General features: G+C 40.6%; 1 protein-coding gene across 18 annotated transcripts in view; it reads left to right on the top strand.

Annotated features, from left to right (window-relative positions):
* Nucleotides 1–16,724, top strand: part of NCKAP5 (NCK associated protein 5) — a 1,104,646-nt gene that overhangs the window by 934,019 nt on the left and 153,903 nt on the right. The gene's annotated exons all lie outside the window — the stretch shown is intronic.

The following is a 16,724-nucleotide window of genomic DNA, read 5'->3' as shown; positions in this document are numbered from 1 at the left end:
TGAACCATGCTTGCGCCCAAGGTATGAATCGCAATTGACTTTGCTGTATGATCCTTTTAATGAGCTGTTGAAATCAGTTTGCTAGTACTTTGTTCAGAATTTTTACATCTATATTCATCAGGGATATTGGCCTGTAGTTTACATTTCTTGTAGTGTGTTTATCTGGCTTTGGTATCAGGGTGATACTGGCCTCATAAAATGAATTTTGGAATGTTCCCCTCCTCTTCAATTTTTTTGGAAGAGTTTGAGAAGATTTGGCATCAGTTCTTCTTAAATCTTTGGTAAAAATTTACAAGTGAACTATCAGGTCCTGGGCATTTCTCTGTTGGGAGGTTTATGGTTACTGATTCAATCTCCTTACTCATTCTTAGTCTGTTTAGAGTTTTTGTTTCTTCATGATTCATTCTTGGTAAGTTGTTTGTTTCTAGGAATTTTTCAGTTTATTCTACATTATCCAATTTGTTGGCATATAGTTGTTCAAAGAAGTTTCTTATTATCCTTTGCATCTGTGGTATCAGTTGTAATGTCTCCTCTTTCATTTATAATTTTATTTATTTGAGTCCTGTTTTTCTCTTGGTTAGTCTAGCTAAAGGTTTGTCAGTTTTGTTTATCTTTTCAAAAAACCAACTCTATAGTTTTGTTAATATTTTCTATTATTTTTTATTTTGTTTATTTCTCCTCTTTTTTTTATTTCCTCCCTTCTGCTGCTATTGGGCCTCATTTATTCTTCTTTTTCTAATTCCTTGGGGTATAAAATTTGTTTATTTATTTGAGAGTTTTCTTTTGTTTTTATGTATGTGTTTATCCATATAAACTTCCCTCTTAGAACTGCTTTTGCTGCATCTTGTAAGTTTTTGTATGTTGTGTTTCCATTTTCATTTGTCTCAAGATACTTTTTTATCTTTTCATCTCTTCTTTGATCCCTTGGTTGTTCAGGAGTGTATTTTTTTTAAAAAATCCATGTATCAAATATTTGTGAATTTTCCTGTTTTTCTCCTGTTGTTGATTTCTAGTTTCATATCATTGTGTTTGGAAAAGATTTGGTATGATTCAGTGTTCTTAAATTTACTAAGACTTGTTCTGTGGCCTACCATATGATCTATCCTAGAAGTTGTTCTGTTTGCACTTGAAAAGAATGTGTATTTTGGTGTTGTTGAATGGAATGTTCTGTATGTGTCTGTTAGGTCTGTTTGATTTATAGTGTTATTCATATCCACTGTTTCCTTATGGATTCTCTGCTGGATGATCTATCCATTGTTGAGAGTAAGATATTAAAGTCTCCAATTATTACTGTATTGCTGTTTATGTCTCCTTTTACTTCTGTTACTCTTTGCTTCACATATTTAGATGCTCCAATGTTGGCTACATAAATATTTACCATTGTTATATATTCTAGGTGGACTGACCCCTTTATCATGATACTATAACCTTCTTAGTCTCTTTTGAGCATTTGCAGCTTAAAGTCTATTTTGTCTGATATACGTATAGCTAACTCTGCTTTCTTTTGGTTACCATTTGTTTGAAATATCTTTTTCTATCCCTTCACTCCCAGGCTGTGTGTATCTTTAAAGCTAAAGTGAGTCTCTTGTAAGCAGCATATTGTTGGATTTTTAAAAATTTTATTCTGTGTCTTTGGATTGGAGAATTTAATCCACTTACATTTAAAATAATTATTGATAGGTGAGGACTTATTACTGCCATTTGATTAATTGTTTTCTGATTGTGTTGTTAAACCTTTGTTCCTTGCTTCTTTTTTTTTTCTTCTTCTTATCTTACTGATTTATTTTGTGATTCGATGACTTTTTGTAGCAGTATGCTTTGTTTATCGTAATCTTTTGTGTAACTACTACAGGTTTTTCCTTTGTAGTTATCATGAGACTTACATAAAAATCTTCTATTTATGACATCCTGTTTTAAGCTGGTAACAACTTAACTTCAATAGCATACATAAACTGTACACTTTTTCTTCTCCCTTCTCACATTTTATGTTTCATGTTACAATTTACATATTTTGTGTATCCAATAATAAATTACTGTGGTTATGGTTATTTTTAATACTTTTTTCTTTAACGTCTTAAGCTAGAGTTGTAAGTGAACTATGGAACACCATTACAATATTAGAAAATCTGGCTTTGCTTATATATTTACTGTTACCACTGAGTTTTTTACCTACATTCATATACTTTTATGGTGTTAATGAGTATCATTTTATTTCCTCTGGAAGAACACCCTGTAGCATTTCTTGTAAAGCATGTCTGGTGGTGATATTTATCAGCTTTTATTTGTTCGGGAAAGTCTTTATCTCTCCTTAATTTCTGGTATTCTTGGCTGTGCATTTGAATAAATGGTCACCTCCTCCAGGTTTTACAGGTTCATTCCAGCAGAAACAGTCCTAAACCATAATGCATATATTGTTTTTCTTGAGTGTGTCCCCTAAACCCCATAGGTTTTTTAACATTTTTTTTCTTTCTTTTTATTCTTTTCTTTTTTTTTATGTTGCTCAAATGACTGGATAATTTCAAATGACTTATTTTCTAATTCACTGATTTATTCTTTTGCTTGGTTGAGTCTGCTGCTGAAGTTCTCTATTGGATTCTTCAGTTCAGTCAGCGTATTATTCAGCTCTAGGATTTCTGTTTGGTTTTCTGGATGGGTTCTGTTTCTTTGTTAAACTTCTCATTTCGTTTGTGCATTATTTTTCTAATTTTATTTAGCTGTCTGTGTGATCTTGTAGTTTACTAAACTTCTTGAAGAGGATTATTCGGAATGTTTTGTCAGACAGTTCATAGATCTCTATTTCTTCAGGGTCAGTTATTAGAGCTTTATTAGTTTCTTTTGATGGCATCATGTTTACCTGATTCTTTGTAATCCTTGACTCTTTGCATTGGTATCTGTGCATTTGAGAAAGCAGTTTCCTCTTCCAGACTTTACAGATTCACTTGGGCAGAGGCAGTCCTTCACCTGTCAGCTCAGCTTGGGGTTCTGACGAGTCAGCTGGTAGCATCCTTAGAAGTGGGTCTTGCTATCAGGGTCTCTATTTGGGGGAGGCCACTGCCCAGGCTCTGAGTTCAGGGGTGCCAGTGGCTGGGAACAGTTGGCTAGGACTACTGGCTTGGTTCTTTCCCCAAGTGCAACTGTAGAATGGACTCCACAGTTGCTTGCATTCGCTGGTCAGGCTTCCTAGTCGGGCGCTATACTCAGTAGTTAAGGGGGCCTGCAAATTTACTTCCCTGCCTGGCTAAGGTCATAGAACTGCTGGAATGGCTCACTGTCTGGGGACCAAGGCCAGGCAAAACTGTCCCCTGAGCTCCCTGGTCAGGCAGAGCCACTGACTTGATTCTGCAGATGGACAGAGCTACTGACTGGGTTCTCTGCTCAGGTGCCCCTGTAAGTGCAGCTATAGGCTGGGCCACTTAGCCTCCCAGGTGCTCTGGTTATGCTTCCTGATCAGGCAAGACTGAGGGCTATACTCAACAGTAGGCAAGGGTAGCAGCCTACTTCCCTGCCCAGGCGGTGCAGCAGAACAGGCCCGAAGGCCAGCATTGCTTGTTGTTTGGGGATCAAATCAGGCAGAATTGTGCATCAAGTACTCTGGCCACATGGGGTCACCAGCTTGGCTCTGAAGATGGGCAAAGCCACTGGCTGGGATCTCCTCCTCCACCATGAGGAGGAACTTAGTCTGCCCAGATCTAAGTGCTGGTTACTGTAAGCCCTGCCCCCCTTTGATGTGATCTCCAGTGTCAAGCCCCACAGCTTCCTTGTGATCCCCATGGGGTGAGACCCAAATGGGCCTCCCAGGGGGTGACCCACAATGCTGGGAAGGTGGATGTCCACCTTGGGCTCTTTGTGTCCCACTAGAGAAACCATAGGCCCCAGGGGCCCTCTCAGTGTGGCTCTGTGTCATCCTGAGGGAGGGGTGATGGGATTAGAGTCTAGCCGTTCCTCTTACCCTTCTAATGAGGTCTTTCGCGGTCTCTGTGGTCCCGAGGGGTGCTGCCGGCTCACCTCCGTCTTCTGGGATTTTCACAGTGGTGTCTTGCCTATGTTGGTGTCACTAGCTGGTCTTCTAGTGAAGGGGACTGAATTCAGGAATGACCTGTGTCACCATCTTGATGACATCACCCTTGAGGGAGATGCTTCTAACGACAATAAGATTGTAATAGTCTTGGTTTGAAGACCATGCCTTTGTCTGTCTGCTTATGTGTATTTTTGTATCAATCCACTGTACCTAGGTGCCCAGTTCATATTTTTAATCCTTTTATTTATTTCTGAGAAGCAAAGATTTTTAGACATTTACATTCTTCACTACCTTGGAATTTGCCATTGCATAATGAACGCAGCCTCACAGAAGTACCCAGAGTTGAACAATCAAACAGCCAGCCCAAAGACATCTCCTCTAGGCTATTTGGCCAGCCAGAGAAATTGGAAAATGCCAGCCATATTAAACATTTCTAAATGTATGTATTTTGCTTTTTAAAAGGTCTACCTATCTGCCTTTTGGGTACTTTCAAAATATATACAGTTAAGTGAGGTGAAAAGAAGAAATCATTAAGAGGGCATTGAAATAATACGGAAAGCAATAAGGGAGGAGGAGTAGGTGAGTGAAGGAGGGATTGGGTCAAGGATAGGACAGTGGGTCTTGAGTTCTGGTATAGAAGGGTTTCATTCTGATCGATCTGTGCCTCTCTTGAGCCACAAGCCATGAAAGAGTCAAGAGAAAAGGCAGGAAAATCCACACAAGTTTAGAGCAGCTACCTGGCTTCCCACACGAGGATGTACATTTGCCTTATGAGTTTCTAGAACTGATCGGCTCTGCCCTTGAGCTGCTTGTGAGCCGGCCGCAGAGGCAGCCTCCAACCCTGTCCTGTAGACCTGCTGTCTAATTCAGAAAGATCCACAGAGCAACAGGAGGAGCAGTCCGGTGATGCTTCAGGGATGCTGAGGACCGCCAGGGTCCACCCAGATGGCGGGGTACCCACCAGCAGTGATCTGTCATCCTGCGTGATCAGGGGACCGTGCTGGCTTCCTTACGGACGTCTGCCAGCCATGAAAACACACGGAGAATGTGCAGCAGGGATTCTCTCTTACACACTGAGCCCTGGAAAGGACATTAACTTGTCTGAGGTACAGAAAGTGGCATCTCTGAGAAATCGGGGACCCTTTGAAAGATCACGCAACTCCTGCAGGGCGGGGCTTGCAGCGAGGAGATGCCTCACACGAGGTTGGTTTGGGAGCAAGTAAGAGCGGCAGAGAAGCTGAGGAAGAATCTGCAGGGTTATGGCGGGATGTGATTTTCTTCTCTGCGGGACGCACCCAAGGCCCTCTGTCCACTTCCTTTACCTTCAGCAGCCTCACTCGTCTGTTTTCCCTGACACAAATACCCCAGCCAAGCAGAAATACCCTCACTCCACACAGCACGGCATGGGTTTTCCTTCAGCTGTTCCATTTCGTATGTCATTCCCCCGTTCAAAATGCTGTTCGGCCTACCCCCATCCCACCCGCGGCCACTCCTCTTTATTCAGTTAACCAGCTGGGAGCACCAAGCGTCTGTTGGTGCTGGGGATTCAGGAGTAAAATGCATTTCCTCAAGAGCTGTGGTCCACAAATGCCATGCCGAGCAGAGTGCTATGGTGAGGGGCACGTGGTGGGGGGCAGGATAGGGCTGGAGGCTAATTCTGTCGGGCGAGGGGCCTGGGGAAGACCTAACAGAGGAAATAATGCCTCTACGTGCGTCTAAACAAATGAAGAGAAGCGTGTTAAGTGGGCAAGGGAGAGCATACGTGCCAGCCGGAAGGAACAGTCTGTGCATGAAGGCACGCTTCCGGTCCTGTTTCTGAAGCTGTATGCTTTGGCAGCGGTCCTGGAATAACCACCCCTGCCCCTCAATCCCCACACACACCTGGCTCAGCAGGTCCCAGTCTGTATTGATCTGTTACTTTGCAACTATGCTGCAGTTTTTTTTTCTCACATGTTTGTTCTTTGTTCCCAAATCAGTTGAGGAGTGTTTTCTATTTTTGTGTTTTTTGCGCAAGACCCAGGCTTATTGGTTCGTGTGTCCTGATGTGCTTCCTGCCTGCAGTATTGTCGAGGGTACACGTGGTCTGTGAAGGAAGTCAGGGTCGATTCCTTCTCTGGACTTGGCTTGCTTTGACTTTTATTTTCATAGGGACAAGGGCCTCGCCTTATTTACCTCTGAATCCTCCCAATGCATACCTTTTAACAAAGCGAGCCTCGATAAATGTTGAGTGAATTAGTGACTGAGCGAACCTCTGGGGCGAATGGAAAGGCTTGCCAACAAGGAAGGAAGAAGGAGATGGCTTCACAAAGGAAGTGACCGCAAGGGGGAAGGAAGAGAAGGGAAGGAGAGCAGTCCTTAGGGCACTGTGTACATAAGACGTAGAAGGCAGACTTTGCAATATTATGTTTAGAGAAGTTGGGACGACCAGGGGAGCTTCTCTCTTCTTTTTAATGCATTCAGTTTTGTTATTGTTTGGTTGGTTTTTGCTTTAGTTTTATCTCCTCCTGTTGTCAGTGAGATCTCAGATGTGGTTTACATCTTGGAATTGTTTGTACCCTATCGATATAGAGAACTGTATTACATGATATATGTTTGGCTGAGGGACTGAGGTTCCATATGGTTTCATGGACGTGAGTCTTTAATCTCTCCCATCCCGACCCCCTACCCAAATATTAAGTTACTTAATGGAAGGCACCTGGCCTCCTGTTCTTTGTCTCTTCCTAAAACTAGATATATGCCAAGTATGTGTTCATTGCTTTCAAGAGCACATAGCTGGCTCTGCATAAACCAACCTGTCACCTGAAACAATGAAAAATCTGATGTTCTAAAAGCAGCATTGCGAACTGAAATGCTTAAAGGGGCTGAGCCAGGTGAAGGGGTACGCAAAGGAGGCTGTGTACTCGGCTGCCAGCTCCAGCCGCTTGCGGTCACGTGGAAATGCTTGTTCGGTGTCATCATGGATTTAGACATTTTAAGAAACTGGAAATGCAGACACTTGTGTGCAGCCTCCTGACTTTTAAATGTTGGCGCCTGATTCAACTATTTTATAACACTGAGGAAGCCCAATAGAACATCTGTAGGCCAGATTTGACCTGCAACCTGCTTTTCTTTCCTTTTTCTAGTGATGGTGGATTTTAATTTAAAACATGGTACAAATTCTCAGAATACCTGGGCACCAGGCTTCACACTCATATTCATAATACAGCTAGAATATATTCCTGTGTTCATTATTTCAAGAAAAATTCATCGACCGTCTACTGAGGACACAGAATTTATCATTTAATAAGGAGACAGATAATATGAACAAACAATTGTGCAGTAGAGTAGTAAATGAAACAGCAATATTTACCAGCAGAGGTCCTCAGAGGAAAGAGTGATTTTATCTGGGGTATCAGGGAGGCCTTTTAGGAGGTGGTGACAGCTAAAATGGACCTTGAAGGATGCATAGGAGTTTGTTAGGGTAACAAACAATTCTTAGACTAGATTCAGGACTAAGCTTAGTACTGGGGTTTATATTTAGATCAATCCCAGAGTCTGGCTTTAATCACGACTATAAAATTATAAAGTTGTCTTCACCTGATTTGGTCTTCTTTGGCCTTCCCAAACCCTTCCAGCAATATCAGATTAAGTCACTGAGCTCTGTGGAAAAACAAAAACCTCTGAGGAGTTGCCATGCTAGTTGAATTCTCTGCCACCGTGACCTTCAACAGCCGTTCTTTCTGGCTTTTTGTCTGAGTAGAATCTAGTTAAGCTAAATTAAAAAAAAAACTGATGAAAAATACAGAGCCCTCTGCGTCTGAGGTTTGTTTTAAGAATTTTAACATTAAACGAAGCTCTCAAACCTGAACATAAATCAACATTATATTGAAACAGACTAAGTGATTGAAATGTAAATTCAGGAAATGTACCTTGTAGCATGTAACCTTCAGGCTATATATTTTTTTCATATTTCAAACATATAGGAAAACATGATAATTCTGAATTTGGTGAATTTCACGCAGTCAATGTTTATCATAGTAACCTTAAAAGCTGCCCCAGTAAAAATTGTTATTAAGCATTACATTTTCATGAATTGTGGATAACTGTAAGGATTTGGAAATGCAAGGCAGCACGGAAAGTACTGAGAAAGGCATGGTGATGTTTACCTGGGGATTTGAATATGCAGATTGGAGCATTAATTTCTTGGCACTCAAAGCTGTGGAATGTCCGTTGCTATCAGTGGATGTTACACCAGGGAAATTTTATCCCTGGCACGAAAAGATTAAGTAACCCAAACTCTGACATGAAAGACCAGTGTTTCCAGGAGCAAAAGCAGTTTGGCTTTGTTCTGTCACCTCTCTTACCATGAGGATACACTTGTCTGAGAGCTGCCTGACATATTCGGGAACCACTTCGTGGAACCAGGTAGCGATTCGCAATCTGCCAAAGCTCTCTAGGAGACTCTGGAACAAGTCTTTAACGGATCAGCCTTCAGTGATGATGCATATCCTTGAAGTCCTGGCCGCATGGGTCAGGGGAGGGAGGGGAGGTTGGGGTATATACCAAGGAGACACATAGAAGCATCTGAAATCTCTCAGCAGAGCCGACCTAGAATGGGCTGAGGCTCCATGAGGAGAGAACTTCAGGCAGGTGTGAAGCTCAGTGCAGCTTGGGATAGTCAGACTCTAGAGACAAATGGGAGTGGCCTTCAGCTGTGCCTGGCCTGCTGCAGTCGCTCAGAAATACGCTAGGACTGGGCTCACACTAGTCCCCAAACTGATCAGACAGATGGACATAAATATTCCCAGGGCAAGATGCTCTCATATCCTGATGCACTGATGTGTAGCTTGTGTGCTTGGCCGCCCCAGAGCAGTCAGGACCAGCTTCAAGGGCACAGAGACATCCCCTCTCCCACCTGCCACCACTTGCACATATACATGCACACACAAGCTCAAGTCACATTTTCAAACAAACATTCTGACGGGCATCTTTGGACAGGTGAGGTGGGAGAGCACCTTTGTGAGACCGGGAAACCAGGGCAATATTGCTGAGTCTCCTGTTCATAAAACCATCTTCATTCAATCGAGTTGCAGCAGCCTCTTCTGCCTTTAAAACAGCTTGTGGCCCTTACCCGGCTCAGTTTCTACTGATCACCATCAGCCTCGTGTCTCAAAAGCAAGAACTAAAATAATTCCTGGGTTTTCTGCAAAATCTGGAAGTCAGACCCTTTACCTGCACGGAGGCCCCCTGGAATGAGGGATGCCACCCTGGAGGTCACAGGCCCTGTTCCGAAGACAGTGTCACTGCTGACTCATTGGTGACCTGAGACAGGCCACACAAACCCGTCACCACCACCTCCAACCATACCCTGTGGCTGATAAGTCTCTGCCTCTCTGCACCTCACAGGTCGGAGGGTAGAAGGGCCAGGAGCGTACTTACCTGTGAAGTGATGCAAGGCAAACGGAGCGGGGCTGTACATGCAGAGGAGTCACCCACGCAGTTCTGTCCGCTTAGTATGTGCTGCACTGAGGCTGCAAGGCGAGTCCTACAGCTGGCCTGGGGGAAGACCAGGCCTCGTCAAATCTAGGGTTTTCCAAATGGGTGTCTGATGGTGATGTCAATAAAGTTTGAGGTTGTGCTGTACCTTATTAGCAGACAGATGTCATCTCACTGAACCCTTACTCTTAGCCTGGAGTATTATTGCTTTTTTACAAACAGGAAGATAAAATTCCTAGAAGCTTCTTCTTCTTAGCCAGGGTTCTTCTCCTGGTCCAAAACTTCTGGCCCAAAGTACCCACTGCCAGCTCACGCCTTCATCTCCGATTCTCCCCTTCATTACTTTCCCCTGGCCTGCAGAAGGGGAGGCTGGAGCAGTAACCTTCAGCAGATCAGCCAATTCAAAGGCATTTAAGGGTCTGTTTGGACTTGGCAATGTGCTACACTTTGGACAAATCAAGTTAAATACATTTGGGTGATGTCCTAATAATCTGAGTGATACACAACACCATGGTGGGCCTAAATAATATTTCCCCAAATATGGACAATGAATCTAATAGCCTAGTAACATGATCAAATCACTCTCAACAGAAACATGTTTACGCCAAGGAATAATAGAGTTAGAATATTATATCTCAACTTTCAAGATCGTGTAATCTACCCACCTTATTATCTGATACTCAGATTGATTCACGCCTGGTACAAGGTCACATGGTCTGTTCAGGGCAGACAGAACCCAGGAGTCCTGATTCCCAGCACTGTGCCTTTCCCACCGTGCAATGGGTAATGCATTTGAAATTTGCCTGAATTAAGGAAGAGTAAGAACTCAGCAGGAGACGTGCTGTTAGCCTAATAGGCAGCTTTGGGAAATGGTTTAGATGAAGTGGGCTGATGGAAAACACCCACCTCCAAAGAGGCTGGATGGCGAGGACCAGAGAGGCAGGAAGGGAAGAGGAATCACGGTGTGGAGGAGCAGAAAGACAGCAAACACTAAGCTCCAAGCTCTCTTGAATTCAAGGTCAACCCCGCCACAGTTTCTCTGGTTAGGTGACCAGGGGCAGGCTCCTGAAATTCCTAGAACCGTAATTTTCTATCCAAACAAAGCAACGAAAAATGTCTAAAATGCCTAATCCACTGACTGTCATATAGCAGAAGCTGAACAAACATTGTACTTTTTTCCTTTCTCTTCCTGTGAGGTCAGTGATGGGCAGCTGGGTAGCAGAGAAGCGAAGGAGGTGCAGAAAGGTGATCCGTTTGCTCAGCAAGAATCATTCTGAGAAACTGGTCTGAAAGAATGTGGTATTAGGCCCACATTTACTGCATTAAATCAGTTTCTCTTCACTATTGACTTGTTTGTTTGTTTGTTTTTGGATTTTCCTGGGAATTTGTATTTCTGGAGATTCTCTGGAGATATTTAGCTCTAAGTAGATCCTTACTGGCTTGTAGCTCAGTGACTCAGAGTGAACCTTTAAGCCAAGAGTATGTGTATGAGATGTGCTGGAGTTGAATGAATTGGAAATGCCCTGAATGAAGCTATTTATCTCATCTGCTGGTTAACTTTGAAGGGGAAGAGGGTCATGGCTGGATCACAGAATCCTTTGAGATTCTGAGCAAGGCAATAGGTTTCTCCCCACATACAGAGAAAAGTTTTCTTATAACCCAAAGATCTTCAGGGATCCTGTGAAGCCTGTCTATTACTTCCTTAAATAAGAAATGAATCCTAAATTAAGATTGAATCCTTGATGGTGGTCTGCATCATAACCTACCTCTACCTTTATTCATTCATCTTGTGTTAGACACTTTCTATTTTATATGATTCTTTCCTTTAGACCTGTTTTAAAACCCTTACCAAGTATGCTAGGTCCCTGAATGTCCACCTTTAAAAATTCAAAGTACAGGCCCCCCTAAAAGCAAGAATTGTTTTCACGTTTCCCTTTTTATGGTTGCATTTCTTTCCCAAATAGCTAAATATTGAATGGGAGGGGATGATAGATAAAGGATCATGTCATAGGAATCATATTGCATAATAGGTATCTTTCAAAGCAATTTTAATGTGACGAAAATCAGAATTTCATAACCGAATGTGTTGTGCATTTTTTGATATGAGATGCATGCAGATGTTTTCCAATAAGCCTTGCTCATATTTCATTGTTCCGTTTGATGTTGTTCAAGGCAGGCATTGAGATCCTTGAATTAACGCACAGATCTCATAATAATATGAGTGCAAAATGCCATTACCATGACACTGCAGCAGAATTTGCCATAAAAGAGGGGAAAGCCAAAATGCAAGAGATAATCGAGAAGCTGACGCCTCTGATGCAAACTTACCTTCTCGTTACAATGTTATATCCACTGCAGAAAGCAAAAATAACTGACTGCATTAGTTCTGTACAAAACAGAACATCTGAGGTGCTCCTGCGTGCCCTTCGTGCAGCTGGATGGATTACCACCACTGATTGTTCACTAAGCTTCCAGACTGTTTACTTCAGTAGCTAAATGTTGCTGCTATTCTCAGACCAGATTGCTGAAACACTGAAGATCCACATAACATGGTATTCATTGGTGACTCCTCAAAGCAATTTTCTGATGTCTAGACCTTACCCTAATTAAGAGGAACCATTAAACCCATTTCACCAAAGGTTGTGACCCATTTCTGAAGAATATCTGCTTTATCTACTCATCCACCCCCCCACCCCAAATATTCCCTTGTTCCCTTTCCCAGTCAGTTCTCCATAATCTCCAGCCCTAGGCAACCATTGATCTGCTTTCTGTCACTACGGATTAGTTTTGCCTTTCAAAAGTTTAATATAAATGAAATCATACAATATATATGCTTTGGTGTCTAGCTTATTTTGCTTAGCATGTGTTTGATATTCATCCGGGTAGCTGCTTGTATCAGGTCTTCCACAATGACTTGATCTTTTGATTTGTGTTGCAATATGTCATGAGTACTTCCTCAAAGGCATTCGTGAGAATGTTCAGTAAGTTAATGACCAGCTTTTTGGTAGTAGATGCATTTGGGTCTCAGTTAATCATTAAAAATGTTCCCAGGACTTGTTAGACTAATGCAGTGTTGCCAAAAGGGAGGATATGTATTTTTAGCTGGATTTTAAGGAAAATAGATAAGTACATAGAAAAGTTAGAACAAGATTTTTGGTGTTAAATACACCTGGGTTCCAATTCAGTCTTTGCTACTCATTAATATCATGACCCTGGGCAAGTAATTTCATCACTAAAGTTCTGGTATCTCCTCTATGAAGAACAAAACCCAACATTTAGCTCTTGGTTGTTGTGTGTGTATGTTTTAAGAGTTAAGTGAGTTACCATATGGAAAGCATATAGTACAATGTATTAAACTGTAAATAACAGCTATTAAATTATATCACTTCTCTATTATTTTTTGTACCATTTTCTTATATGTCTTTGCTTCTCTCACAGTGCTTCATGCACTTTTGAGAATTAATAACTTTTCATTGGCTTTTACTCTCAAGCATTTTGATAATTGCCTTCAGCCATTTTGGGTACACTTGTATACTTTGCAACATAAATGTGACCCATTTCCGACTTTTTAAAAGTATATAATTGAAAACCAACAGTATTTGCATGGCATGGAAATTTGCCCATTTCATACACAATCATAAAATACTACACAAACCATTCCACAGAATAAAAATCAGGTAAAGCTGTGTGTAGAATTGTATACAATTTGTAAGAGAAGCACAGTTAAGCCACTATTATTCCTGTTATGTTAGAAATTGTAATAACCATTCTAGAAGCTAATCCAATTCTGCCTTTTTCTGAGTCCTACATTGTGTGACCTTACACAAGTCACTTAAATGCTTTAGGTCTCAGTAGGTAAAATGAGGCATTTGTCAAGGACCCAGGAACCCTTCTCTCTGTTATATTTTGGTTTGCGCTGAGAAAAAGGGATCAGGTTAGGGGGCGGGGGTGTGGGGAAACTCACTGAATGCTGAGTCAGCGTGAAATAACAGAAAGAAAGGGGAGTCATGCTCTGTACACCTAGGTTTGAGTCTCACTTCTGGAACTTTAGCTCCAAATGCACTATATCAAATTAAATGCTTATTATTGGAAAATACGGTTTCCTTCAGCAGAAAAAAAGTTTTGAAAATTTTGAAAGCTAATATGTTCACCAAGGTGAACTAACAGCCAGTTGGAAAATGCAATTTCCATTCATAATATCAATAAAAAAAAATGAACTACCTAGCAATAAATCTAATAAGATATATCTAAATGAACAAAATGGAAAATTTTAATAAGAGGGGAAGAAATGAATAAGTGGAAGTATATTGTATATCCATGAGATGAGAAAAGTCAATGTATAAAAATGTTCATTCTCCCAGAGCCAATCTACAATTAAATGCATTTTCAATCAAAATTCAACAGAATTTTTTATGAGACTTGCCAAGCTGATTATAAAATACACCTGGGAAGTTTACAATGTTCTCATGTAGACAAGACAGCTTTGAAAATTAAGAACTACACCAACGTGTGGGGTGGAAAAATTATCCTATAATACTTTAAAATATACTTAAAATTGTAGTAATTAGAAAAGAGTGAGTTTGAACCAGGAAGAGAGAAATACATTGATAGAAGTCCAAAAGCAGACCTATTTTAAAATGTGAATTTATTTTATGATAAAAGTGGCAGTGGGGAATAAAGAACTATGCGTAAATGGTTGGAGGACATTTGACAGTACAGTTGATAATCATCATTATCGTCATCACCATCATCAGAGCCCTACCTCACCATAAAGAAATGCAAATTTTGCACAGGTTAATATCCTAAATGTACAAATAATATAAATGCTGAGGAAATTCAGAAGACTATTATTTTTTATCTTAATGTACTGGATGCTTTCTCAAACAACACAGAAAACCAAGATAACAAAGAAAAGGACTTAAATTTTGACTACCTCAAAATTTCTAATTTTTTGTTGACCAAATATTCCATAAGCATAAGCAAGGATAAGCAACAGACCTGGAGAAAACACTTTAACATATTTAACAATAAAGGAATGAAATCTAAAGTATATGAATAGTTCCTATGAATTAGAGTTACAAATTTGTAATGAGTTAGAAAAAATGAAGAGGGAAGACAAAGGGTGGAAAATAGGCAGTTAACAGGATAGGAAACACAAATAGCTAATAAACTTACGAAAAGATGCTCACCTCACTACTAACCAGAAATTAAAGTCCAAGACACTTTTTTTTAACCAGTATATTCTGGCATAAATAAAATTGTCATAATATTAAGCGCTGTCAAAGGTAGAGAGAGCTTGCTACATTGGGAACAGTGTTATTTCACTGATCGGATGGGATAGCCATTTTGTAATACATGCAGACAAGCGTAAAAAAATGGTAGAGCGAAACAGTCTCATGCACTGTTGTTGAAAATATAAACCTCAAGCATTGCTGGTAAGATTATAAATAGGTACAGTAATTCTTGTGTGGCAATTTAATAGGAAAAACATCTACCCTTTGATTTAGCAGAAGCTCTCATTCATGTGCAGATGGTGACAGGTAAAATGTTGTACACTGTTTTCAATAACAAATTAGTAGAAACAACCTAAATGCTCACCAAAAAAATTTACTTTACTGACAATATTATGCAACAGTTTAAAATAATCGAGTTAAACTATATCTACTCATCTAGAAGGATTTCTAAAATATATTAAGCGAAGAAAATGAAGTTGCAAAGCAGTACAGACACATGATACCATTTATATTAAAAACATACATGTGGGACTTCCCTGGTGGTGCAGTGGTTAAGAATCTGCCTGCCAATGCAGGGGACACGGGTTCGAGCCCTGGTCCGGGAAGATCCCACATGCTGCAGAGCAAATAAGCCTGTGTGCCACAACTACTGAGCCTGAGCTCTAGAGCCTGTGAGCCACAACCACTGAGCCCACGTGCTGCAACTACTGAAGACCACGTGCCTAGAGCCCGTGCTCCGCAACAAGAGAAGCCACCACAATGAGAAGCCCGCGCACTGCAACGAAGAGTAGCCCCCGCTCGCCGCAACTAGGGAAAGACCGCGCGCAGCAGCAAAGACCCAACGCAGCCAAATATAAATAAATTAAAAAAAAAAAAAATACATGTGTAGGTATATGTATGTATATATATGGAAAATATTCTGGAAGAATACATGGCATACTGATAACAGAGGCTACCTTTAGGAAAGGGAATATGATGAGGGATGGTCAAGTGACACTTCATCTTTCTTGTAGAGTCTGAATTCTTTAGTGAGAAGTTATTCATATATTACTAATTCTTTAAAATAAAATTAAATTAAAATAGTATCAATGGTAGAAGAAAGTTATAAATATTGAGAATAATTGGTAGACATGCAATATATACACAGGCAAGCACACACATACATTTATAATGATAGAATTCTGAGAACGTGTAATCTTTGTGTTTCATAGGGACTCTTGAAACAAAAAGCACATATTGCAAGGGAAATTATTAATCTAGATCTTAAAATGCTAAGCTATCCTCAGTAAAACCTCGCCGTGGAGAGTAGTGAGGGGCAGGAGAGAGTAAAAGTGTTCCAGAGATCTCATGGAAGGGGGGAGGGGAGAAGGAGGAAGAGAGAAGGGGGTGAAAGTATTCTTGAAGACAATTTAGGAGGTTGAGAAAATGCAGACATAGAGGAAACGTTGTGTCTCAGTGGGGAAAACAGCTGGTATCATGTTTTCTCAAAACATGAGGAGGATATGTGTATTATTTAGGGCAAAAGAGCACTAGAACTTTTAAGTTAACAAGGGGAAAAATAAGAAACTAATAACACCTTAAACCAATAAAAATACTGAATCAGTAAGAGATAGAAGAACAATATAAGAGACCTAAATTAAGAGGGAATGAATAAAATAAAGTAAGTATATCAACATGCCACTACAATGTATACAGATGGGAAGGGAAATTGGGTCAGACAGTGGTCAAAAGCCGAGTCTGAGATTGTCAGATTGGGTTAGATAATAATACCCAATAATAAGCTGTTTATTAAACAAACAAACAAACTTATAGTGGGGAAAATAAATGAATAGGTAATACCTGAAAAATGCAAACATGAAGAAAACAGGTATGGAGGAATTACACACATAAAGTGAAATTTAAGGGTAAAAGCCTTTTATAGAGATCAAGAGGGAAATTAGTAATAATAAACAGTATAAGTCATGAATAAAAATTTAATGGTCACAAAATTGTGTGCA

The sequence above is a fragment of the Balaenoptera physalus genome (genome assembly GCF_965194825.1).
Source record: "Balaenoptera physalus genome assembly, chromosome: 6".
NCBI lineage: Eukaryota > Metazoa > Chordata > Mammalia > Artiodactyla > Balaenopteridae > Balaenoptera > Balaenoptera physalus.
Note: the sequence above shows the minus strand (reverse complement) of the source record. Positions and strands in the feature narration are given on the sequence as shown.